This window comes from Vicugna pacos, chromosome 2, assembly GCF_048564905.1.
Source record: "Vicugna pacos chromosome 2, VicPac4, whole genome shotgun sequence".
Classification (NCBI taxonomy): domain Eukaryota; kingdom Metazoa; phylum Chordata; class Mammalia; order Artiodactyla; family Camelidae; genus Vicugna; species Vicugna pacos.
This window is the reverse complement of record NC_132988.1, coordinates 53560872-53586419: the sequence shown is the minus strand read 5'-3', so window position 1 is coordinate 53586419 and position 25548 is coordinate 53560872. Positions and strand designations below refer to the sequence as shown.

General features: G+C 32.6%; 1 long non-coding RNA gene across 1 annotated transcript; it reads right to left on the bottom strand.

Annotated features, from left to right (window-relative positions):
• Positions 1-211: 211 nt before the first annotated feature.
• On the bottom strand, positions 212-24985 carry LOC140686401 (uncharacterized). Its single transcript, XR_012060192.1, has 3 exons — positions 24926-24985; positions 16920-17063; positions 212-469 (listed from the first exon to the last, which is right to left on the bottom strand). It is a non-coding gene; the product is annotated as an uncharacterized lncRNA (long non-coding RNA).
• Positions 24986-25548: the final 563 nt, after the last annotated feature.

The window sequence follows — 25548 nt, the reverse complement described above, 5'->3', positions numbered from 1 at the left end:
GTAATGAAAAGGTCCTGACTCTGATCTGGATCTGTCCTTAGAATCTGGATCACGACCCCCAGCTGGATCTGCAAACTGTCCTTGCTCTGACTCCTACACACATTCATACAAATTTATGGCCAGATCTCTGAGAACCAGCCTTCTGTGTATCTATGATAATTCTCCACTTACCTTTTGGGACAAATCACTGCTTTGCTTTATTCCTCTTTTCCATACTTTATGTCATTTGCTTGGATCATAACTAGAAATTGCCTCTCTCACTTGAGAGTGTCTTCCAGGCTGGATCTCCTCACACAACAGGATATAAGCACTGGGGCTTGTTCCATGGTGTGTCAGGCAACAGTCTCCTTCTTGCCTCTAACGTCATTTCTTACAAATTAGCTGCTGTGCTCTCTCAGGAATTCAGAGACACAGCAAATCTCACATACGCAATCCTTTGCTGGGTCATAGAATTGACTTCTCTTTTTCCCTATGTAAAGGATATATTATTTTCTAACTATAGGGACAAATTTATCACTTTAAAATAACAGTCAAATATTATTTTGTCAATCTTAAAAGTAACCAAACATAATATAGATATCTAACATACAAGGAAAACAGAAACCTCAATGAAATGAACATTCTTCATTCATTCCAGAAAATATAGCAAGGCTGGCATATTTATGAATTCTGCTACTACCAATGAAAGAAACTGAATTATGAAAAACCACCAAAATGAAGTCTGTAATACCAAACTCATATTAAAAATATATGACTATAGATAGTTATTCCATCTGACTCAAATTACAGCTTCAGGTGAGATACAAATAGAAGAGTGACGAAAGAAGTGTAGAGACACTAGTGAGTCTACCTTGATAATCAAGGAATGAAAAGTACTTTTCAATCAGATCACCTTCACCTACAAAACATGAGACTTAATATAATTATTCCATCAATGCATCCTCCTCCCCAAAATTGAAATCTATGATGAATAGGTATATAACATTCAGAAAAAATAAAATTCCGCTAATACTTATTTTCACTAGAATTCATTTTACTTAACTGTTTTATACAATCATTCTGACCAGAGATAATTTTGATGAAGTACATTAAGAAAACTAAGCTTCTAGCCATTTTTATTGCCAAGTAATAAGAAAAGCATATGCTCTTACCTTGTCTGAATATTAGCTATCACTACATTTAGATGTGTTTAGGATGAGCTGAGACTCAGGAATTAGCCGAACAAAATATGAAGTTTCCAAATCATGGATGGGATTAAAGTCGGGAAAATCTTATGAATAAGTCAGGGACGGAGTTAGGATCAGAAGAGGAGATGAGCCACAGGGTGAAGTTCAGATATAAATCTTGGAATAAATGCCTGCAGAATATTATTCTTGGTATAAAAATAGCCTTTAAATATTATAATGTCTTTATACACAAACTGTTGCAATACAATGTGTTGTTTAATCAACCATATCACTGTCCTGTTTCATCACAAATATAAAAAGGTTTACATTAAGGGATTCCCAAAGAATTTATTCCCCAAGAGTTAAAATATTAAAATATACACATAGAGATTTCTTTTTTTGCAACTAAATCAGAAACTAAATATAGAAATAGCAAAGTTTAGGCAAAACAGCTAGTGGAAGTCTCAGTAGAGCAGGATGAGAAGGTGAGTTTGAATAAACCTTAATTGTCATTGATTTCATTATTCCTTGGAGAAAAACTGTGTCAACAGAAAGACAATGTTTCAAAGAAGCCCAGAGAAAGGGCATTCGAAAGGCTGGACCCTGACCATGTGACTTAACATCTACCTAGTCTGGGAGAAGGTCCACATGGCTCAAATGGGAGAAAGCTGCCTCAGGCTATCCCAGTGTGATGACACCAGCCATTTCAATTATAAAACTAATTATCCTTGAACTGATTCTGTACCCACTGAGCTAACTCCTGTTTGGAATTTGGCTTCTCTAGGAAGACTTCCCTACAGAGAATGGATGTCCCGGCTTATCACCATGAACACCACAGTTGTATTGCTCATTAAAAATCAATACTCTGTCATTCTGGTTACAGCTGAATCTTTTAAAAATATGATTATTATGGGTTAGTTCTCAAGAGACTAAAGTACTTGAGCTACATAGACAAAATTATGTTTCTGTTCCAGAAACACTGAGAAGTAAACATACTCAGTGCATCAAGTCAGAATTTTTAGAACCTTTTTTATTCAGTTTTAATGTACACTCGGCAAAATGCAGAGATTTGAACTGTTTGCTTGATTGGCTTTGACAAGTCTATATGCCTGTGTATTCAACATTCCAAACAGAATGTTTCTACACCACATAGACTGTGCTCATTGTTCTTTTGAGTCAGTCTCTTCACACAGAGGAACTCTTTAGATCCCTATCACCACAGATCATTTTTGCCTCTTCTAGAACTTTATATGAATGGAATCATAGGGCATATATTACTTTTTCTTGACATTTTATGCACTATGATAGTTACAAAATGCATCTAAGTTGCTGCACTTATTAGTAATTGTTGGTTTCTTGTTTAGTTTATCCCACTGTATGAATGTACCAGAATTTGCATATCCATTTTCCTGAGGATAGGTAACTTGTTTCCCTACCATCTCTCCCACCTCCCAGTTTGGAGCTATTACAAATAAAGATGCTAAACCCTTCTTCACATATGTTTTGTGGGGGAATATGTACACAGTCATTTATTTTCATTATACACCCAAAAGTGGAAGTTTAAGATTATTGGGCAGATGCATGTTTCATTTACTTTAAGAGAGTATCAAACAGTTTCCATGTTATGTTTCCACTGGCAATGCATAACATGAGAGTTCTCAGTTACTCCACATCTTCAAAACACTTTTTTTAAACATTTAAAAAATTTAGTCATTCTAGAGAGAATCCAGTGATATCTCATTGTCTTAATTTTCATTTCCTTGATGAAGCACAATGTTGAGCTCCTTCCACATGCGTATTTTCTTTTGTAAAATCTTTGTTCAAGTCTTTTAATTGATTAGTTGGTGTTTTCAATTATAAATTGAAGGAGCTCTTTATATTACCTGGATACAAGTCCTTTACCAGAAAATTTGACAAATACTTTTTCCTAGTCTTTGTCTTGCTTTTTCACTTAACAGTGTCTATTAATGAGAGAAGTTTTCAAATTTTAATGAAGCCTAATTTTTAATGTCTTTTTAAAAATATATTGCTAGTGCTTTTGCATTCTAAGAAAATTTTGCCCACCTCGGGGTTGTGATGATATGTTTCTATGTTTCGTCTATAAACGTTAAATATTTTCATTTTCTATTTAGAGCTATAATACATCTTTAATTAATTTTGTATATATTTTAAGGTATGGAAAAAGATTCATTTTTCTTAATTTCAACATTCATTTGTTCCTACATCATTAGTTGAAAAGACTTTGCTTTCTCTTTGCTTTGCCACTTTTGTTAAAAATCAATTTCCACAATTATGTGAGCTTATGTCTGAACTTTATGTTCAGTTCTATTAATCTATTTATATACCCTTATTAATTTCTGTCCCTTTAAAGTACTTTGTAAAGTTGAGCAGTAGAAATCACTCATCTTCTTATTCCTTTTTTAAAGTTGTTTTGGCTCTTTTAAATCATGTGCATTTTCATATAATCTTTAAGTTTACCAGATACTTTCTCAAAAATCACTATTAGGATGATAATGGTGATTACATACTTAAAAGATAGTTATTTCTTATATGTATTTTTGCTATTATTTTCTATTTCAATTCTGATTTTAACAAAGAATACATTCTGTGTACTTGATACTTAAAATTTACAAACACTTTTTTTAAGGTGTCAGGTTTGTTGTATTAAATGCATGCACTTGAAAACTGCATTCTATAGTTATTGAATGTGATGTTCTATAAATGTCACTTTAGGTAAAGATAGATTATTTCGTTAGTTAAATCTTCTAAGTCCTTATAGACTTTCATCTACTAATTCTATAAATTACTGAGAGAGGAATGCCAAAACAACTATTTGTCAATTTTTGTTTTATAAGTTTGAATTTGTTAGTAGGTGACTAAACATGTATTATTGATTAATTTACTTCATTATTATGAAATTTCTCTTCTGAAAATACAGACAAGTACAGCCTGTCTGGTATTAATAAAGCCACACTATGTTTTTATGAGTAACATTTCACTTTCTCTGTCTTTATATTTAATTAATAGTTGTCTCTTATAAAGACTATGTAGCTCAGTTTTCCTTTTTTATACCAGGTTGGAAATTGCTGCCTTAAAATTAATATGTTTAGTCCATTTACAATTTACATAATTATTGGTATGGTTGGGTTTAATCTACACTACATTGCTATTTGCTTTCTGTTAGGCTTATCCTTTCTTTGTTTCTCTTTTCCCATCTCTCTTTTACTTAATCAAGTAGTTCCTACCATTTTTATATCCTCTATTTTGTATAAAAACAAAATTTTGTATTTATTTTAGGTTACTTTTATAGTGCTTATTCTAGCAATTATAATGTGCATCCTTCACTGACCGTTTTCCAGCTTGAATTATAGTACCATCTTACGTATAATGTAAAGCTATTGCCATCTTTACTTTTTTGCTACTTTTATCATATATTTGCAACTACGTATGTCATTAACTTCATAAAACACAGGTATTTGTTTTGCTTTATATAAATTTGCTTTAAAATTGCTTTAAATAAATAAATATTATTTTTAATAAAATTAAGAAAAAATAACATTTTATGTTTAACCCCAAATATATCATTTCTAGTGTTCTTCCCTCATTTGTTTAGATACAGATTTCCATCTGATATCATTCCCTTCATCCTGAATAACTTCTTTTAGCATTTCCTTTAAGGTAGGTTTGGTGGTAGTGAATCTTCTTATATATCATTTAGTTGAAATGTCTTTGTCTTCATTTTAGAATATTTTCACTATAGAATTCTGTGTTGATGTTTTCTTTTAGTACTTATCCTCTTTATTTGGCCATTGATTCTTACATATTGCAATTGGCTTATGCCTTTCTTTTCCTCTGCTATTTTCAAGTTTCTTCTGTAACTTTAATTTTCAGCAGTTTGACTGCAATGTGTCTAGATGTGGTTTTGTTTGTATTTATTCCATTTGGGGTTGCCTGAGCTTCTTTAATCTTTAAGTGCATTAATTTCACAAAATTGGAGTATTTTCAGCTATTAAATCTTCAAATATATACTCTGCCCTAATCCTTCTGCATCTAGGATTTCATTACACATCAGACTGCTTGATGTAGTTCCATAAGTTCCCTGAGTTTTTAATAAACTTTTTCTTCATTTTTCAGATTAGATTATTTCTACTGATCTGACTGCAATTTACCTCACTTACATTTATTTATTTATTTATTTATTTATTTATTTATTTATTTATTTATTTTGCCATCTTCAATTTGCTGTTAAACGTATCTGGTGAATTTTTCATTTCAGATATTGTAATTTCTATTTACACTTTGTTATTTTTAAAAACAGCTGTATTAAGATACAATCATATAGCATAAAATTCACCAGTTGTAGGTATATAATTCAATGCTTTTAAATAAATTTATAAAGTTGGGAAGCTAGTATTAGAACATTTCTATCATTTCAGGATGATTCCTTTGTACAGTTGATCCCCATTCCTACCTCCAAATCCAAGCAGCAACAAATCTGCTTCCATCTTTAAAGATTTCTCTTTTATATCCATATCTTATAAATGGCATCATACAATATGCAATCCTTTGCATCCAGCTGCATTTACTAAAGCCAACATTTATGAAGTTTACCCATATTACAACATACAACATTTTGTCTATTTTTTATATTTTTTTCATTCACCAGTTGATGGACATTTGGATCGTTCCAAATTTTTGCTTATGAATAATGTTGCTATTGAACTGAACATAAAATTCTTTGTGTGGATACACACACACACACACACACACACATATATAATATAGGTTTTATAGGTTTCACTTGTGTGTAGATTCATAGGACTCATATTTCTGTGTCAAATACTGAGTTTAGGCTTTACTTTTTAAAAAATTGACAAAATGTTTTCCAAAATGACTATACCATTCTACATTCTAATCAGCAGTACATGAGAGTTACAGTTCTTCCTCATCCTCAACACTTACAATTTTTGGCATTCAAAAATTATAGCCATTATAGTGAGTTTAAAATGGTATCTTCTTGTGCTTTTAAAGTTCATTTCCTTAATGACAGAGTTATTGAGTACCTTTTTTAAAAATTTTTTATAGTTTATATATTTCTACTGAGAATTTACAGATGTCCATTCATCATGACATTATATCCCTCTAAGTCAGATTTCTAATCAGTAATATTTTGAAACAGATAATCGCTTGTCTGGGGAAGCTGTTTTGTGCAGCACAGGATGTTTAGCAGCATCCTTGGCCTCTACTCATTGAATGCCAATAGCACACCCATCAGTTGTAACAATCAAAAATACCATCATAAGTGGTCAGACGTCAACTCGGGGGGTCAGAAAGCATCCCAGTTGAGAACTTCTGCTTTATTCTTTGATAGTAGTAATGAATTCCACATATGCTAATTCCAACATTATGAAGTAGATTTTCCTGTTTTTTCAAGTATACAAAGATATACTGTAATTATGGATCACACATTGTAAAGACTCTGGCTTCTGCTATCTTCTGTATCATCTGTATTAATTTTTGTTTGGCACTCAATTAAATTGATGTCTTACTGCCTTGTAAAACGGGAACTTGGTTTTTGTGCTTTATTAAGTTTGGCCTGTCTTATATTTTCCCTTATTCCTGGAGTGAATCCCTTAGTTCAGGGATGTGCTCTTTATACCTGATGTAAGTCTCTTTTGGTTTTTCAATGAAAAACCCAAGATATTGACAAGTACCTCCAACTTGGTAGGATTCAGACTTACTACTACATTTCTCATGAAATGGGTGGCAGCTGAATTTCTGCTCAGGGTTTTCAGCACTCCATCTGTGTCTTTCCACTTGGTTCCTTAGTCTCCCCAACAGTTGCATAATTCTGTGGTCAAAGATTTGAAGACACTTTTTCTCAGTATTTTGGGCTTCTCCATCCTTTTTGGTATTTTCCCTTGCTTAAGTTTCCAGTTGCTCTAGTACTGCTAAACTGTATCTTCTAGCCTTACCTCAAGCAGATCAAGATCTTAGATTACTGTTTGAGTTACAGCTATCACATGGAAAATGCTTTATCAAGGTAGACTTCACAACAAGATCTCCTCAGCTAGCTTTTGCCTGTTTGTGTCAAATCCCATTCAATTTTCTCCTGCTTTAGTCTATTTCCCATGCCTTGAAATAGTGTGTGTGAGTGTGCATGTCTATTTTTATTGAGTTTATAATCATCTGTGGGCATGTTAGTTTGACAGTATTTACTCTGATATTACCTCTGCATGGTTATCCTTTAATATCCAAAATTTACAACAAGATTAAATAACTTCTTCACAGTCACATAGTTAGTAAAGTAACTCTTTTTCCATTTCACTATACTTTTATTTCCTAACATTGTTTTTTCTATACAGGTTTTCTTTTTTTCATCTTTTTAAAGTCAATCATCTGGAGTTAAAAGTACATGATTTGTATTTTACTATTTATTAATTTACAGATTGTCTATAATACTCAATCACAGGTGTTCACTGTCAAAGAGTAGCATTAATATGTATGTATTTGATTAAAATAAAACAATTTAGGAAAAGCAGACTTCCATTCCTAATTTTGAATTAAATAGACTGCATCTTAAAGTCAACTTCAGAATGCTAACTCCAAACGCCTTTTCAGCTTTATCAAAATACTTGTACAAATATGTGTCAGTCTACTTATGGATTCTCTACTCCATTTATTTATCTGCCTATTTTTTAGTTTATACTATAGTGTTTTTATTTTTGCAGCTTTATAATAAAACTTAAAATTATCTGGTGAAATAAGTCCAGTTAAAATACTAAAGCCAAACCCACAGAAACAGAGAGTATAATGGTGGTTACCAGGGGGATGAGAGGGTAGGGTAAATCAAAATACATTGGTCAAAGAGTACAAACTTCCAGTTATGAGACAAATAAGTTCTGGGGATCTAATGTTCAGCATAGTGATTATAGTTAATAAAACTGCATTATACACTTTAAAGTTGCTAAGAGAGTTAATCTTATATAATGTAATGGTGGTGTTAGTTAATGCTATGGTGGTACTCATTTTGCAGTATGTAAGTGCATCAAATCAACATGTTGTATGCCTTAAACTTTAAAAAAAAAAAAGAAAGAAAACCCTAGTGTAATTCTTAGTTCTAAGGATTTCCAACACTTAAAAAAATACAGAAATCCCTCTGTTTTTCCTTCACTGCAAATTAAGTTAAATTAATTAATTAATAATGAATTAGTAGTAATACTATTAAACTTTTCATGCTTGAGTATATTTAAATCTTAGCTTCAGAATAACTCATGCATTTCAAATGAGGAATCTTAACATTAATAGATTAACTTTAGCACACAGTTAATAAATGGCAGAGTCTGAAATCAAATTCTGGCAGTTTAAACCAGAGCTGAGTTCTTAGCTACCTTACTTCTATTAGTAATAAAGCAGTTGAAAACAATGCTGAATTGTACAAAGAAAACAATAAATTATTTTAACTTCAGTCAGCAAAAATAATTGCTATTATTTTGGTGTGCATTTTTTCCAGACTTTTTTAAATTTAAATACCAATAGTATGCCAAAAATGAATACATTCTTGAATGTGATAACAAATATTGATCATTCAGTCCAGCAATCTGAATACAATATTATATCCCAGACTTATTTAACTCAAGAGTGTGAAGAAAATAAAGGGATTTTTGAAATAACAGAATCTATATTCAATAATGAGAATAACATAATAAGTTGTGTTTATATTTATGTACAATGAACAATAAAGGATATGAAAGATAAAAGGATATTCTTTTTCAGGTTTTTTTCTCACTAAGGCAATTGAAATGACCCTTAACCAACAACATTTGCTAAAGGATATCTCCTTGTTTTGTGATTTTGTTAAATTAACATTTGTTAAGCAAACTCCCTATCCCGAGGTATCTATGGGATACTGAGCTAGGTTCAACAAATGACCACACAGGAATTGAAATAGAAGAGTTTATTACTCACAGCAAGCCTTGAAGGGCCACATGAGGAGGCCAAGGCAAGGTGCAGGCAGAGGAAAACGTAGGACCCGGGGCACATGCCTTTATCAGGATCTGTGAGTGAAATGCTCTGGGGCTCACAGGATAAGGCCAGATTGATCTATTCAAATTAGAAAGAGTGGGGTTTTGATAAGTTCCCCTGGGGTCTTATCTAAGCAGTGCAGAGAGTAAAGGCCCTGGGAGGCAGGAGAGACTGTTGATCACAAGAGCCCTTGGATAAACCAGGAACCTACCTTTACTTGTGACTCTGTGGGCTGTTGTCTAGGGCACGTGTTTGTATCAGGGGCTAGTGTCAGTTCACAGGCTGCTTGGCCAAACAAAATAGATGCCATTAAGGCAGCAATGCCATGAAGTAGCTTAGCTAAACTCTGGACACCTTACTACTGAATCCTTGGTCTTCTCATTTTCACTCCAGGGAAAACGAGACCACACTTCCATATTGTTTCTCTGAGCTAGATGGGTGTATCTGAACTCTTTCCACTGTGATCACCGTTTTCCTGCTCTGAACATCTCTGCTCTATCATATCTACAGAGGTGCTAATTAAGCAGTGGGAAAAATTCTCTCTGCTTGGACTCAACTAAACATGGGTTCTGTATTTACTGGGGTCAGGACGCATCACTGTTTAATCACCTTCCCTTTAGTGATATGCTTGCTTACAAAAACATAGGTTTCTGCTCTGGCCTTAGGAATAATTTCTCTTTTGCCTTTTTATTGAGCATGTGATATAATGTATAGGGTAATAATTTGTATAGGTAATTCTGCTCTTAATAATAGGACTTCTTATGAACATACTATCCCCTCAGACACTGTTTCTTTTCTGAAGATAGCATTTCTCACAGAAGCAAGTGGGTACAGTGAGGAAAAGGTATGAGGTCATAAGCTAAGAGTAATTAGCTCCATAAAATGAAGTTTGTAGTGGGGAAACAGGTGCAGCCTTCCCTTGCTCACCACTACTCCTAAGCACAGCTGAAGGATTAATTCATTCCCGGCTGACAAGGATAATTGATATAACCAGCTGTCAAATGAAGACAGTTTATCATCTGTTTTACTTAGCATTTTTATCTTATAGAAGTTTGAATTACATTTTAATAAAACATCTTTGAAATTTTAATGTTTAGTTCTCTAAAATCAAAGCAATTTAAATAATCATAAAAGGATACCTAGTCTGTATACAAATAACTCCCCAGTACATTAAATATCCTGTGTTCTGAATTGTTCTGAATGATTAAGTGTGAGTACTTCAGTGATCTGTGTTTAAGATGAAATATGTGAAAGATAGATACGTTCTGATTAGAGGATGTGTTCAACAGACATTTAGCTTGCGTTAATCAGGAAATAAAAGCCCTTAACATATCCTCATTTGGGATAACCATGTAGTTTTAAACTCCTGCCTTCACGTGTACAATCTGTGAACACAGAAAATATGTTGGCCAAAATACAGTACAGTTTGTTTCCTATAAACCATATGAGTCTTACTAAAATCCTCTTAAATAAATATTTTAAAACATCAGTTACAATACATGTTAAGTATCTTACAAATGGAAATGGGAAATAATATACTTGGAGGTAGAGCTTGAAAATCAGAATGAATCACTTGGGAAAACTTCCAACATAGCAACTTCTTATAAGAGCTTTACTGTCACAATAGTCATGATGAGCTTAACTCCTCTGGGTGCATAAAAATCACAGAAGGACGGTATTGTAATTTTAGATGAATGAAAGTGTTGTGAAGGGGTGCAAATTGGCTCATGCACACATCTCCACAGCCCATAGGAGAAGAGATCAGCCTGAAGCAAAATTCTTGAGATTACAACGCTCAGTTTATGAAGCTTATATTTCATGTAGCAGGAAAATATACCTACCAGAAAAATCTTTTGTTAACCTTCTGTTGTGACTTGGCTTCACCCTAGCAAACAGTGAGATGCAGTCACTCACACAGCAAGCACTTACGTTTGAATAGAAATTGAACATTCCCAAAGGGTGAGAATATGGCTATTTACACCTTCAAAATGGAATTGTAAGCCTGAGGCCAAAAACATAGCTTTATAAGGAATAAATTTTACACAATGGTCCACCTCTGCCTCCTTCAAATATCTCCCCAATCTTAGAGATACTATCATGTGTTAGTACTTCTACAGGTCTAATTACTCCTCCAGCTTCTCTCAAAAGTTTTTCTTTTTCCTTTCTGCTTGATAAACTGGCTTTGTTATATTTAACTGGTGGCTGGACATTTTCATTTAGAAGTCCTAGGCTTAATAAGTAAGGTATGTCTAACTAAAATCACAATCTTTCCTTTCAAATTGTTCATCCCTCCAGGTTTCATTGTCAGTATCAAAGGTACCATCATTCTTTCTTTTTTTTCAAACCCTCAGAAATATGTCTGAATTTATTTTCCCCTACTCTAACTTATGATATCTCATTAGCTCAGACTCCAGAGTATTTTCATACCTATAACCTCTTTATTAGCTCTCCCTTTATAATATTATTGCCACTTTTCCAGATCAATTTCTCATGCTTGGATAATTGTAGTAGTCTTCTAATAGTTTCTAGCCTTCAGTAAAACCATCTCATCCTGCACATCAGCATTAGATTGATTTCCTGCTGCAGTGTTCCCATCAGGCGCTGACCCTTCATCAAAACAAACCTAAAAGGTTTCTAAATAACATTCAAAATCACGACTCAATGTCCTCCCTGATCAAACAAAAGTCTTTTTGTCTAATTCCTTTTCCTTGTATTTCCAGAAATATTTAGTCCTACTATGCACTACACCCCCACCATTTAACCTTTGAAATCCAGCACTATTTCAATATACATTCGTCATCAGTCATCCAAATATTGATCCTCTAAATGTACTGTCTGCATCAAGGGTCAGCAAATGACATCCACAGACCAATTCCATCCCTCTAACATCTCTGGATTGTCTCCAAACTAATTTTTTCTTTTTTCTTTTTTTTTTTTTTTTTTTTTTTTTTTACGTTTTTAAAAAGCTTGTCAAGCCCTGGTCTGTATCCCTTTGCCTTCACCTTAGTGTGAGTGAGTCAATCAGAAAACAATAAAATTGTTACAGGAAAGATTCAGCTAAATTTACTTATCTTTACTGTGAAGTCTGAAGGAGTGTAATATTGTAACTTCATTGAAGACAAAGTCTAATTATCTCAGGAATTAAGAAAGTCTGGGCAATATATAAGTGACTAAAGAGTGGGAGAGTTTTTCCAACTTGAATAAAACTAGATACTGAGAATATATTTGACAGCTCCACAAAATTCTGTTTGAGAAATTCTTATTCAAGAACCTAAAATCTTACTTTGTGAATATTACTTTCCAAATTCATATTTTGAAGTTCAATACTAGTTGTAAATTAGTATGTGAATATGAGTGTCTGTGTTCTCTATCATATTTCATTATGTTATTATTTTATTATCTAAAAATAATAAAAATTTCTGGGTCATTTGTGTAAACTTCTTGTGACTTAGTATTGCCATGTGGTTTCATCACTTTTATTCAGACTCTGGTTGATAGTGAGCAAAGCTTGGTCTAAATGGCGGTGTTAGATTTTAAATATTTTCCAAGCATGCCCTACTAGAAACTGAGCATGCCAGCATTAGGGAATAAACATTGCTGGGATTAGTGTGGCAAGCTTCACTCTTTAAGTTTGATTTTCAGATGAGCAACTGAATTTTATAATCATAGCATAAGACTTCGGATTCTTAAATGAATGGAAATTCCCACTTAAAGTTAATACACACAGAGTTCATAGCTGCCATGAATGTCTTGGGATGGAGATGGACAGACAACTTGCTAGAAAACAGAGAGATCTCATTATGTTATTCTTGGATTACAAACACACTCCTGTTTCTCAAGTGTAAAATGTAATATCCAGTGTGACCTATAATCACCACTGAATCTTTACCCTATGTCCAAATCCAGATATATTCTATGTCCAAATCTAAAGGGAAGCAAAAATGAAAAACATCTAAGGGCAGTTTAGGATTCAAAGGACAGAATTTTCACTAGCCAATGGAATAAAAAAAGAAGGAAAGAAATGATTCTGTGAAAGAAAGTAAAAACCATAAATAGTATCTTGATACTGCTGCTGAGGACAGTATATAGTTTCATATGGTTATGGAAACTTACTAGCCAGAGTCTAATAGATATATATTCATACTAGTAAACCCTAAAAGAGGAGGCAGAGTGTGTTCCTGTTCTTTAAAAAATTACTTATCAACCAGCAGCATACACTGTAACTGGGAATTAATTAAAAATGTAGGCTCACAGATCCCATTCCAAAATTGCTGAATGAGAATTTCATTTTAATAAGTTCCCCATGTGATTTTATACATATTAACATTTGAGAAGCAGTGCTTGAAAACATGAAAATCCTAAATATCTGTCTGGTCCCTCTTTTATTGAAGATTGTTTATAAAGAAAACCAAAATGTCCTCTTCCCTTCCCCACCCCATGATAGCTATTGAAAGCAATAACCAGAAAGAACAATATATCATTTAAAGGGATAGAGTCAAGTAAGAACAAATGAGAGCCTACCAGGAAAATTATATTCCATCAACAGTCATCATATTGCTGTGTTGTTTTATCTAAATATTATATATAACATTGGTTAACTGTCTCAATTAGAATAAGGGGATTATTCTGGGACAGACAGTGTAATTATAGTCAATCCATACAGACAGTGCTAATCAATACCAATTACATCCTTTCTTCACATACAGAAAAAAACTACGAAACAAGAGTCTCCTTTTTATCAGTAATATTGGCTAGTATCAATTGTTAACATTATTTAAACTGGCTATTTAAATATTTTTGACCTGCTCAATTTTCCAGTAAGTTTAAGTATATATATTCCTATGCAATTAATCTACCCAGTTGGCAAAGTAAGGGTCATTCTTTAATGCAGTTTCACATTTTGGGGGCAATTTTTAAGATACCAACTAATTTTTATTTTGATGACTTTTCTAATAATTTGTTTTATCCATTAACAAAAGCTATCCCATACAGAAGCACAGATTTAGTTAAGGACATTGAGAATTAGTTCAATCATGGTGGTATTCAAATAAAATTAAGAGAAAACAGTACCAAGGGATTCCAGAAATTATGCCAAAACGAGTATCATTCTTTTTTAAATGGATTTAAGTAGTATGAATACAAAACACAAAACGTGGTAGGATTATATATGTAGTAATGTAAATGGTTTTTAAGAAATACACTGGAATTTATAAATCCAAACATTCATTTCAAAAGCGTCAACTTGGATGTGTATACAATTAAGACTTTAACATAATTCAAAACTATATAGGATCCCTCTTTTAGAGTCATTTTAACAATCTATTATGTATTATCATTTAAAAATCACAAATGGTGTACTAATGTTCATCATTTTTAAATGGATTTGATTGTTGAAGATAGAATCTTTGATATACTAGTTAAGATAGCAATTTAGGATTCAGTTTCCTATGGAGCATATTTGTAGCTGAACAAATTAATATGTTGGGCAACAACTTGAATAAAATAAATTATTTAAAGAAATAAAGGTTGGGGGGAGTGTTAAAGCACATACTTAGTGTGCACGAGGTCCTGGGTTCAATTCCTTAGTACCTCCATTAAAAGAACTAAAATAAAATAAAAATAAAGTAATAAAGATAATACTTCATAGGTCTTATATGGTCTCTGTATTAGTTTAGTGAAGGAAGCATTATTGTATTAAGAAGTTCAGATAAACTGACCCACAAATATATGGGTGATGGATATAAGATTTTTTTCTTCTATTTCCTTTTTCCTTCCACTTAATACCTAACCATAAGGAAAACATAATTACATAGGAATATAAATTGAAGTCAATAATCCTTAAAATACATAGAAGTCCATTTTTTTAAATTTGTACAGATTTTTATTAATTTAATGGAAGAGCTGTATCAAGTTATTAAGGAAAGGGTAAGAATATGTGAATCTTTCTGGTAAATTAACTTGTTTTTCTGTTGTTGTATGTTTGCTTTTATTTAGGGGAGAATAGAATTCTCTAATAGAACAGTCAACAAAATGTGGAGTTAAGTCCTCAGGGAATTAAGCCATGTTTCTTTGCTGAAATTAGGTACAGATTCTAGATCAGAACAAGAATGAGGATGCATTTGACACTATATACACCACTTCACATACCCCACTCCAAGAAATACAAAGTAAATAGGGCATTTTCTCATATATTTGTGGTATTTTTCCTTAAAAAACAGCTAATACATCTATCACTAGAGCAAATCTTTAATGTTTTTGTATTAATACACTACAAAGCACAAAGAAACAGTGTGATGAGACAATTGTTCCAGAAAAATATAATAAACTCTTACTGTGTTGAGACTGGGCCACGTATTTTGGATACAGAATCAAATATTTCCCGTACTCTGTTTTCTTTTTTGGATAAGGAACAAAATAAGAATTATAATACATGCTATAAATATCAACAAAGGAATGTCTAACTCTGCATGCTAAATGCAGTTTCCCACAAGATACCATATTTGAATTAGAAAAAGGAAATGTCTTCATTGTTTTATGTATGTCTTTCCAGACCAAGCAACAACAACAGACGTATGAATGTGTATATAGTATATACTCACAAGTTTGTCTGACTGTAAAGGAAGAAAATATTTATCATTGGCCTTGGCTAAAAAGTCTAAACAGATAGCTTCCTCAAGCTTCCCCTATCCCTAATAGACAAAGTGAAGCTAGTTTTTCTGACTGAAGGTTTTCTAAAAACATTTTAGAGGAAGCGAATCACTCTGACATACTTCTCTACATCTTTTAAATTCATTCCAACTACATATGTTAAACTGTCAATTTATAAAAGAAATGTAGTGCCTGACTGATACTGATTCTTGTTTCTAAAACAGGTATATGCTTGATGAATGTGACACAATGAATGCTATATTTCTATTTGTAAAAATAAGACAAGGCATGAGAAATAATTTATATCAAATAATTTTTCTTAAATAATTGATTTTATTCAACTCAATGTCAGAATCCAAATAAGTTACACAGCAGGTTGTTTTTTAAGTTTCTAACCCAGCTACAATCTTTCGTTTGCCTCATTTGTAGTTTGTGTAATCTCACCTCTGCAGTTCACTTTTTAAAACTGAAAGAACACATTGCAGGGAGGGAATACAAAAATACTGAAGTGTATTTGAAATTAATAACCATTTCATGTCAGAGAGGCTATGAAGATTTTATTATGTGCTAGAATCTCTTATTTAACAAGAGCTACTGTGAATGTTATTTATCATTCTCAATGCTTATAAAATTATGAGGCAAATATGGCACGTTTCAAGAAAACAGTCATATATTTTACATCAAGTGTAAAAAGCACAGGTGTGTGCCTGCAAATAAACACACACTCCTCAACTGAAATACTCACCCACCCCAACTTTAAAGGACTAAATTGACAAATTAAACTCATTTTCTTCCTGTACTCCTTATACATACTGTTTCTGATTTTCTCACTAGTACATACAAATAGTGTGTTAAATACCTATTGCTGCATAACAAATTATCCCTAAACTCAGCAACTTAAAACAACACGTACTTATTATCTCACAGTTCCTGTGCATCAGCTTGGCCCTCTAAGGATCTCCAAGGGAACCATCTGAATGGTACTCCCATTTAGAGTCTCTTACAATGAGGCAATAAACATATTGGCTACAGTTACCTTAAGATTCCTCTGAGGAAGCATCCACTCTGAAACTCACTTACCTGTTGTTGGCAGGATCCAGTTTGTCATAAATTAGTGGACTGAGGACATCAGTTCCTTACTGATTGTCGGCTGAAGGTCTCGATCAATTCTTTGCCATTTGAGTCTCTCCATAAGGTAGTTTATGCATGGCAGGTAGTTTCCATCTGAGTAAGTAAGTGAGAAGGCAAGAGAAGTTGAACAAGACAGAAATCACAGTCCTTTTGTAATTTAATCTCAAAAGCTGACATCAGGGTTTCTTCTGCCCTATTCTATTCATGGGTAGTGGGTCACTAGATTCAGCCCACACTGGAGTGGAAGTGGTCACATGGTGTAAACACTAGGAAGTGAGGTTTTAGGACATCTTAGAGGCTGCCTCCTACTCAGTGCACAGAATGTAGTTAGCACGTAAGAAGCATTCCCCAAATAACTAAGTGAATTTTTCTTATCATAAAAAAATCTCAGAAAAAAAAAGGAGTTCAAATAATACCAAAATGAAATTATGTTTTCATACTGAGGAGTAACTCCCTACTTCTAAAACCAACCACACTGGATCCAAGTAGCATAATCTTTGCTTTAATCACTTAATCTAGTGAAGAATTCAATATAATGTATATAAATATCACTATTCAAACCCTGGCTTAGCCTGCTGACTTGTCAAGAAGACAGTAAGCTATTGACCAAGAAATCCACTTTCCATAGGTAACCATAAATATTTTGGTTTAATATTACCATCACATTTTTATGTGAAGATATTGTTGGCGGTCACTTTAATGCAGTGCTTCCTGAGCTAGTTAGTGTCTTGCTGGTATCAACAAACCTTGAAATGAATAGAGATGTACATCCTCAGCATCAAAAGTTGGGTATGTGCATATACATATATATATTTGAACATTTTTATGCTAACTTTCAAATATAGACATCCTATAAGCAGAAGTTTGTATCTGAAAGATTATATTTATAGGAAATAATGCTTTTATTATTGTTTTCTACTTTAACAGAATTTCCCTCAGCAATTTTTAAAATGTTGCTATCAGTTTCATCATGTGCTTTTCTGTGTAAGGCTTAAAAATTAAGAATATATGTAAAATCACTTATCCTTGAAGAAGAGAAACTATTAGAGTCAATTTTTGCACGTTTAACTAGAATATCTAGAAAACTAAGAGTCTAGACATTGAAATTACTTTTTGAACCCATTAGAAATTTAATGTGTCTATATTTGCTGTAAAGTACTTAGTAACAACATGGCTAACTTCAAAGGAAAGAAATGTAAATATCAACTGAAGAAGGAGATTAGACACAACATTGTAAAATTATTATAAATCAATAAAAAATGTTAAAAAAGATTAATTTTAAATGTTCTTCTTTGTCAGTAACCAATATAATCCATCATATTTTTACACATTTTCATGGAAATGGAAGAATGGCCAAATTGTGTCATTAATATCTCTAAGAACTCTAATGTTTATGTTTCTAATTCTAATATGCATAATTTAATGCTATTTTCCTGTTAATTGCATTTAAAATATTAGTGTGTTGTCCCTCTGTCTTCTGGTTTCTGATTTATATCCATAAAATTTTGTTGATGAAACTAAATATAAATTTGGTATGAGAACTAAGACTGATTAAACAACAGTAGTTAATGCTAACATCATAAAGAAATCTGATTTTAAAATGCCAAAATTTGTGTTTCATAGCTCTTTATATTTAGAATTTGTTTTATTTAGACTCAGCAACTATCCAACATTGTGCCTATAATGAGTAGGACAGCGTTCCCCCAAAGAGAAATATACAAGCCCTAACTCCTGCTAACTGGGAATGTGACATTATTTGGAAATATGGTAAGTGCAGATGTAGTTAAATTAAGGATCGAGATAGATTCTTCTTGAATTTAGATCCAATGATTGGTGTCCTTATAAGAGAAAGGAGAGGGATTTTTGAGATACATAGAGACAGAAGCAGAGATTGTACTTGGTGATATCCATATCACAAGGAATGCCAAAGATTGCCTGCAGCCACCAGAAGCCAGGAGGGAGGCATGGATTGGATTATTCCTCAGATCCTTCAGAAGGTACTTACGTTTTAATTTTAGTTATCTAGCCTCCAGAACTGTGAGAGATTAAATTTCTGTCATTTTAGTCAACCACGTTTGTGACTTTTTATTATGGCACCCCTAGCAAAGCAGCACAGTGCCATTTAATATACACACTAAAACACAGAGATTCTTATTTTACCAAGATGAAAAATAAGTATATAAATTGATATGTGTATCACTGGCTTAGAAACAAGAGTGAAATATCCTTTCACTATATGCTGCATTTCCATCTCTTCAATACACCACAGATTACTATAGTGTTTGGTTAAAGCAGTTATTATTAACTTTGAGTTGATTTTTTGGACACATCCCCTAAGGCAAAGGAAAAAAAAAGAAAAAGAAATGGTGCTCTTCAAACTAAAAAGCTTTGGCACAGCAAAGGAAACTACCAACAAAAAGAAACGGTCACGTACTGAATGGGAGAATATTATCTGCAAACAATGTATCTGATAAGGGGTTAATATCCAAATACAAAACTCATACAACACAACAACAACAACAACAACAACAACAACAAAAACTCAATTGAAAAATAGGCAAAGGATCTGAATAGACACTTTTCCAAGGAAGACATACAGATGACCTACAGGCACATGAAAAGATGCTCATCATCACTAACCATCAGAAAAATGCAAATCATGAGTGTAGCCACTATCGAAAACAATATAGAGTTCCCTCAAAAATTTCAAAGTGGAATTACCATATGATCCAGAAGTCCCATTTCTAGGTATATACACAAAGTCATTAAGATAGAAATCTCAAAGACATATCTGCACTTCTTGTTTATTCCATTATTACTGACAGTAGCTGAAATATGGAAATAACCTAAATGTCTTTATCTACAGAAGATGGGTAAAGAAAATGTATTTTACACATTAGATGGAGTATTATTTAGCTTTTAAAAATAAAATTTGCAACAACAACAAAAACAAAGAAAAGAAAAGGAAAGAAAAGAAAAGAAAAGAAAAAAGAAAAATGCAAATCAAAACCACAATGAGACATCATCTCATACCTGTCAAAATGGCTATTATCAAAAAGACAACAAATAACAAGTGTTGGAAAGAATGTGGAGAAAAGGGAACCTTTGTGCATTGTTGGTGGGAATGTAAATTGGTGCATCCACTATGGAAAACAGTACAGACTCCTCAAAAAATTAAAAACAGAATTACCATGTGATCCAGCAATTCCATTCCTGGGTATTTATCTAAATATAATTAGCACTGCTATATGTTACATATGAAAGTTGTTAAGAGAGTAAATCCTAAGAGTTCTCATCACAAGAAAACATTCTTTTCTATTTCTTTAATTTTGTACCCATATAAGATGATACATGTTCACTAAAATTGTTGTGATAATCACTTCATGATGTATGCAAATCAAATCATTATGCTGTATATCTTAAACTTATACAGTGTTGCATGTCAATTATATCCCAATAGAACTGGGAGAAAAAAGGAAAATAAATAGGATTTGGGGCACTCCAAGTTAAAATAATCTTTAAAATAAAAAAAAAAGTCAAAATCTGAAAGTGAATAAATATCATGACCATCTTAACCAATATTTTACATATGCTTTCTTTTTCAATAGAGTGATAAAAATCTAGTTAAACTACATCTAAAAGTGTTTTATTAATAAGTAAAAATTTTAGCAAATTGAGTGATAATGTACAGTAATAATTCAATTATCAGGTTTTTCCTTTGAGAGGAAATAAAATCTTTTAATTGATTCTTAGATTTGATGACATATTTGTTACTGTCATATAGGCTGTTAGTTGAAGAGGATTGAAAAGAAGTTTTTGCAAAATATTTTTCCAAGGATTCTTCTCTCTCATGCAGAGAGACCTGGAAATGTCACATTGTCACTTGCCAGAGTTGCCAAATATGTCTTTTTCCCAGAGAAGAGCAAGTTTATTCTGAAACAGATGCTAATGCTATTCTTAGGAAATTCTAACCTACAAAGAGGTAAAATATACTTTTTATTTAAAATGAATATTTTCTTCTAATTTCATGGTTATGTTTCTGGTGTTTCGTTTGTTTGCTTTTTCATTTAAAATTTTAAAACCAATAAGATAAAAGTTGATTTTCCAGCATAGGTTATTCTGAACTGATGCTTTTCAGAATAGTTGTGGTGGACAAAATTTTGGATGATCTGTTTTTATCCTCTGTATAATCCTCTAATCTTGAATGTGGACTGGATCTGGGATTTGCTTGATACCAATAAAACATGGCAAAGGTGCAGAGATACCACTCCATGATTACAATTACATTCATATGTATCTATATATTTATATATGTATCTATATATTATATAAATATATACAAATATATCTTATATAGATACATACATGTATATTTATACCTGTATCTACACTATATATGTATATCTATTCCTGTATAAAAACACATCCATACATATATGTATATGCATATATATATGTATGCAAGCATGCACTTCTCTGTAAAAGTATACAAGCATGTATTTGTATGCAAGCCTATCAGAAGGACTTCTTTCTCTTCCTGGTTTTGAAGAAATAAGCTGCCACCTTGTGAGAATGCCTACACAGTGGGCCTTGTGTCCAGAAAATGCAAGCAATCTTTAAGAGCTGAAAGTAGTCCCAGGCAATGTCCATCAAGAGAGTTCTGTAACTGTAAGGATTCTAATGCTGTCAGGAACCTGAGAGAGTCTGGACGTGAATCTTTCTCCAGTCCAGCCTGTGATGAAAATGCTGTTCTGATCAACACTGGATTGTAGACTAGACTTGACACATGGAAACTGAGATAGTAAGTGTGTTGTTTTAAGCTGCTAAATTTGTGGTAATTCATCAGGCTGCAGTAGGAAACTTATACAGCAGTCAACTAGTTAAAGAATATTAATAATCAATCAATTATTTTCTTCTTGATCTACTTTGCTGGCTTTTAGTATGAATTAAACTATTTTATATACACTAATATCTTTTTTCCACTCTATTTGTTTCCATTTTAATCTGTCAACCTGTTCTGGTGGTATTTTATTCAGAAATCAGCTCCCTTCCTGTTCTAGAATTGGAAAATATTTACATGGTGATAAGGATTTTTGTTTGTTTATTTTGATTTGGTTTCTAATATATTTATATTCATTCCTGTTGACTGTTATTTGATGATTCACAACAGCAAGTCATTAGCATACACATGCATTATTATCAATGAGAAAACTTATTTTGCAATTGTGTTACAAGTTAATTTTTTTAATAAAAAAGTTTTTAAGTTGAAAACTGCCTGTAGTCAAAGGAGTGATTGCCATGACGAGAAAATCTGAAAAAATTAGGTTAAAGGTTTTGGCAGCATCAAACATGAGACGTATCTGCTCAAGAGCTCTTCCCACAGACTGATGAGATCTCTGTCCAATATTCCTACTTTAAAACCTCATTATTATACAAATTATAATGATACTTGAATTTTTATTTCATTTTTGTTTTTAATTCATCAATTCTAATATCCTGGTTAACAGAATCTGGCAGATGTTTCTCTTTTGTTCTGTTGATTTGGCAGGTTTAACATACTCTCTCTAGAGTTCAGGTTTTTCTTTACTTTCTGGCATTTGTCCCAGTCCTTAGGGCTTTGCAATGTCCTGAGAGGTACTCCTGCCCATGCCCTCCTCCTTCCTCTTGGATCTGTCAGCCAAACCCAATCAGCAGTGAAACACTTTCCCCAGCACCAACTGATAAATCATGTGATGTGGTATAATGTGTGTTTTGTATATTTTAAATGGCACCCATAGTATTTACCTTGGTCTACAAAATGTCAAAACCATTTTTATTGGCTATAAATTTCTCTTTTTACATTTTGATCCTTGAATCCATTAAAACATTTCAAATTCAAACTTTAAGAAAATGAGGGGAATGAAGAAAAGTAGTCAAGAGTATAATTCCTGAAATCAGATGGCTGTGACTTTCTGGCTTCAAGTGCTTTCTCTCCTATTTACTGTTTATAGAGCTTTGGACATGAAAGTCAAGCTCTTGGAGCTCAGTTCCCATATCTCTAACATGAGCATCACAAGAGTGCTTCCTCATATGGTAGATAAAGTAAATGAATGAGGTGATACGTATTTTAGCACTTATCAAAACACCTGGTACATAATTTGTGCCCAATAAACAAATTTGTGTTCACCTATTTATTATTATTAAGACAACTACTAACATAAGAATACATTTTCAATATCAGTGGTTCTTAACCAGGGTAATTTGTCCCCCAGGGGACATTTGGCCAGGTCTGGAAAGATATTCGGATGTCACAACAAGGTTGGTGGGTGAGCGGATTCTACTGGCATCTAGTGGGTAGTGGACACACATGAAGTTAAATACCTTGCAATGCCTGAGACAGTCTTCCTCAAGGAAAAGTCATCCATTCCCAAGATGTCAGTAGTGCAGAGGGTAAGAAAACTCTGTCATAATTTTGTTTGTTCCTAGACCTTTGTTTTCCGGCACTGATGATATTTTCATTTAAAAGATCACACTATCAAAAGCATTTTAATTTTTCTTTATGTGCTTAAAGTCATGCTTATGTTTCTGCAAGTTAATTGACTTAGAGCAAAATTAATGACTCTATTGTATAAAATATTAGGTAAAAAACAAAAAGCCATGCCTGAATAAATAACTTCTGATGCTATGATGGCTAACTCTTTTCTTATAAAATGCATTATTCACTATTAACCAAATCATGATGCTTTTGGCCTTTACTAAGACATATTTATAAAAGAAAAATCATATTAAATATCTGCCATTTTTAGTAAGTCATTAAGAGATCTATGCAAGTATACTTAGTGTAATTAAAACACAGCAAAACGTTATGTTTAAGTAAAATAAGTTGCATAATTTTCAGAGTGAATTTTTTCAACAATGGCATGTTAAATAGTTACAGGGTTTAGCACTTATTTTTAATCAGTACAATTAATCATCATTAGTGAACACTTTATAATGATCAATCACATTCCATTTTATGACCAGAGTTGATCACCAAAGATTATATTAGTAATCATCTAGGAAGATAAGAAAACAGGCTGTTAGCTCCTATTTTAAGTCACTAATATTTTCCATTACTAACAATTATTTGAATATTTTGGATATTTTTCAGTTTGAATTAATGTTGACTGACAGAAGCAATTATAGTTAAACATAATATTCACAAGCTGAACAAATGTCCTGTGCTAATTGGTATATTGACTTGAAATTTTTAGCCTTTTTCATCTACTTAATTTTAAAGGATATATATATATCACATATACACATATATAAACACACATTATATACAGACAAACCTTAAAAATATAAATACATATATATGTACAAACATACATACTTTTTTCAACAGGTTTACTCAAATGTCACTTTCCTGATAGTTTTCCATACATAGTTTCCCTTAGTTTTCTTCCTTGTTCTATTTTACTCCAAGACATAAATAATTATCTAATGTCTTCCCTCAGTATCTACGGAGGATTGGTTCCAGGAACCCTTGCAGATACCAAATCAGCCAATGCTCAGGTCCTGTATACAGAATGGGATAGTACAGTTAGCTCTCCCAAACTGCACAAGCAGAACCAACAGGTATGGAGAGCAGGGTGCATTTTACTCCTTTATATTTAATGTGAACTCTCCTTCTCTCTCTCTCTACCCACTAGCACGTATGAAAACATGGCTTTGGGGTCTGATGTGCTAGGCTGTACCTACAGCTCTGCCTGTTACTGACTGTGGGAGTTGGGGCAAATCAATAACCTTTGTGTCTCAATGTCTCTGAAAATAATAAGGCTACCTATCTCATAGAGTGTTCTGAGGTTTTAATGAGTTAATATTTTTAAAATACTTAGAACTCAGTAAACACTACATGTGTTAGCTTTAATGATTAATCTTCATGACGGCAAAGCTCTGTTTTCACTAATGTATCCCCAGAACCTATAACATACCTGGTACATGGCGGGTAGTCAAAGCTTCACTTAAAAATTTAGTTTATCCTTAGCCATCAGAGGTTCTCTGATTTTCTTTTGCCACAAGCTGGTCTTCTGGAAACTATCATGTCCTCTAACTCTTCTCTCCAAAATGAGGCAAACGGGGAGTGGAGGAAAGGCAGCAACGTTTACAAATAAATTGGAAGGAAATATTTTTAAGATTGTACTTAATTTTTCCCTATTTTACATTTTTACTGACCATCTTGTCATTTTCATCAAAATATGGCTGAAAGGACAGTACCAAATAAAGTAAACAAAAAATACTGCAAATATAAAAAGAAGAAAATCTTCTGTGGAGGCAAATTACAACATGTTGATTAAAAATAGCTTTCTACTTAGACAATGTGTAATGTGAAAACTAAGCTTAGGTTACACATGTAACTAATAGAAATGAAAGCTTTCTGCTTTGTAGCTGACAAGCCATCTGCTTGGGAGTGCTTGATTTATTGTTGAATCTTGTAGAGGACATAGTAAATAAAATTAAACTTATGACAAACATCAGTTGATTTTCTTCTCATTTATACTTGAGAATGAGTTTTTTTAATCATTTAAATGAATTAAATTGCTCAAATTGTGACTAA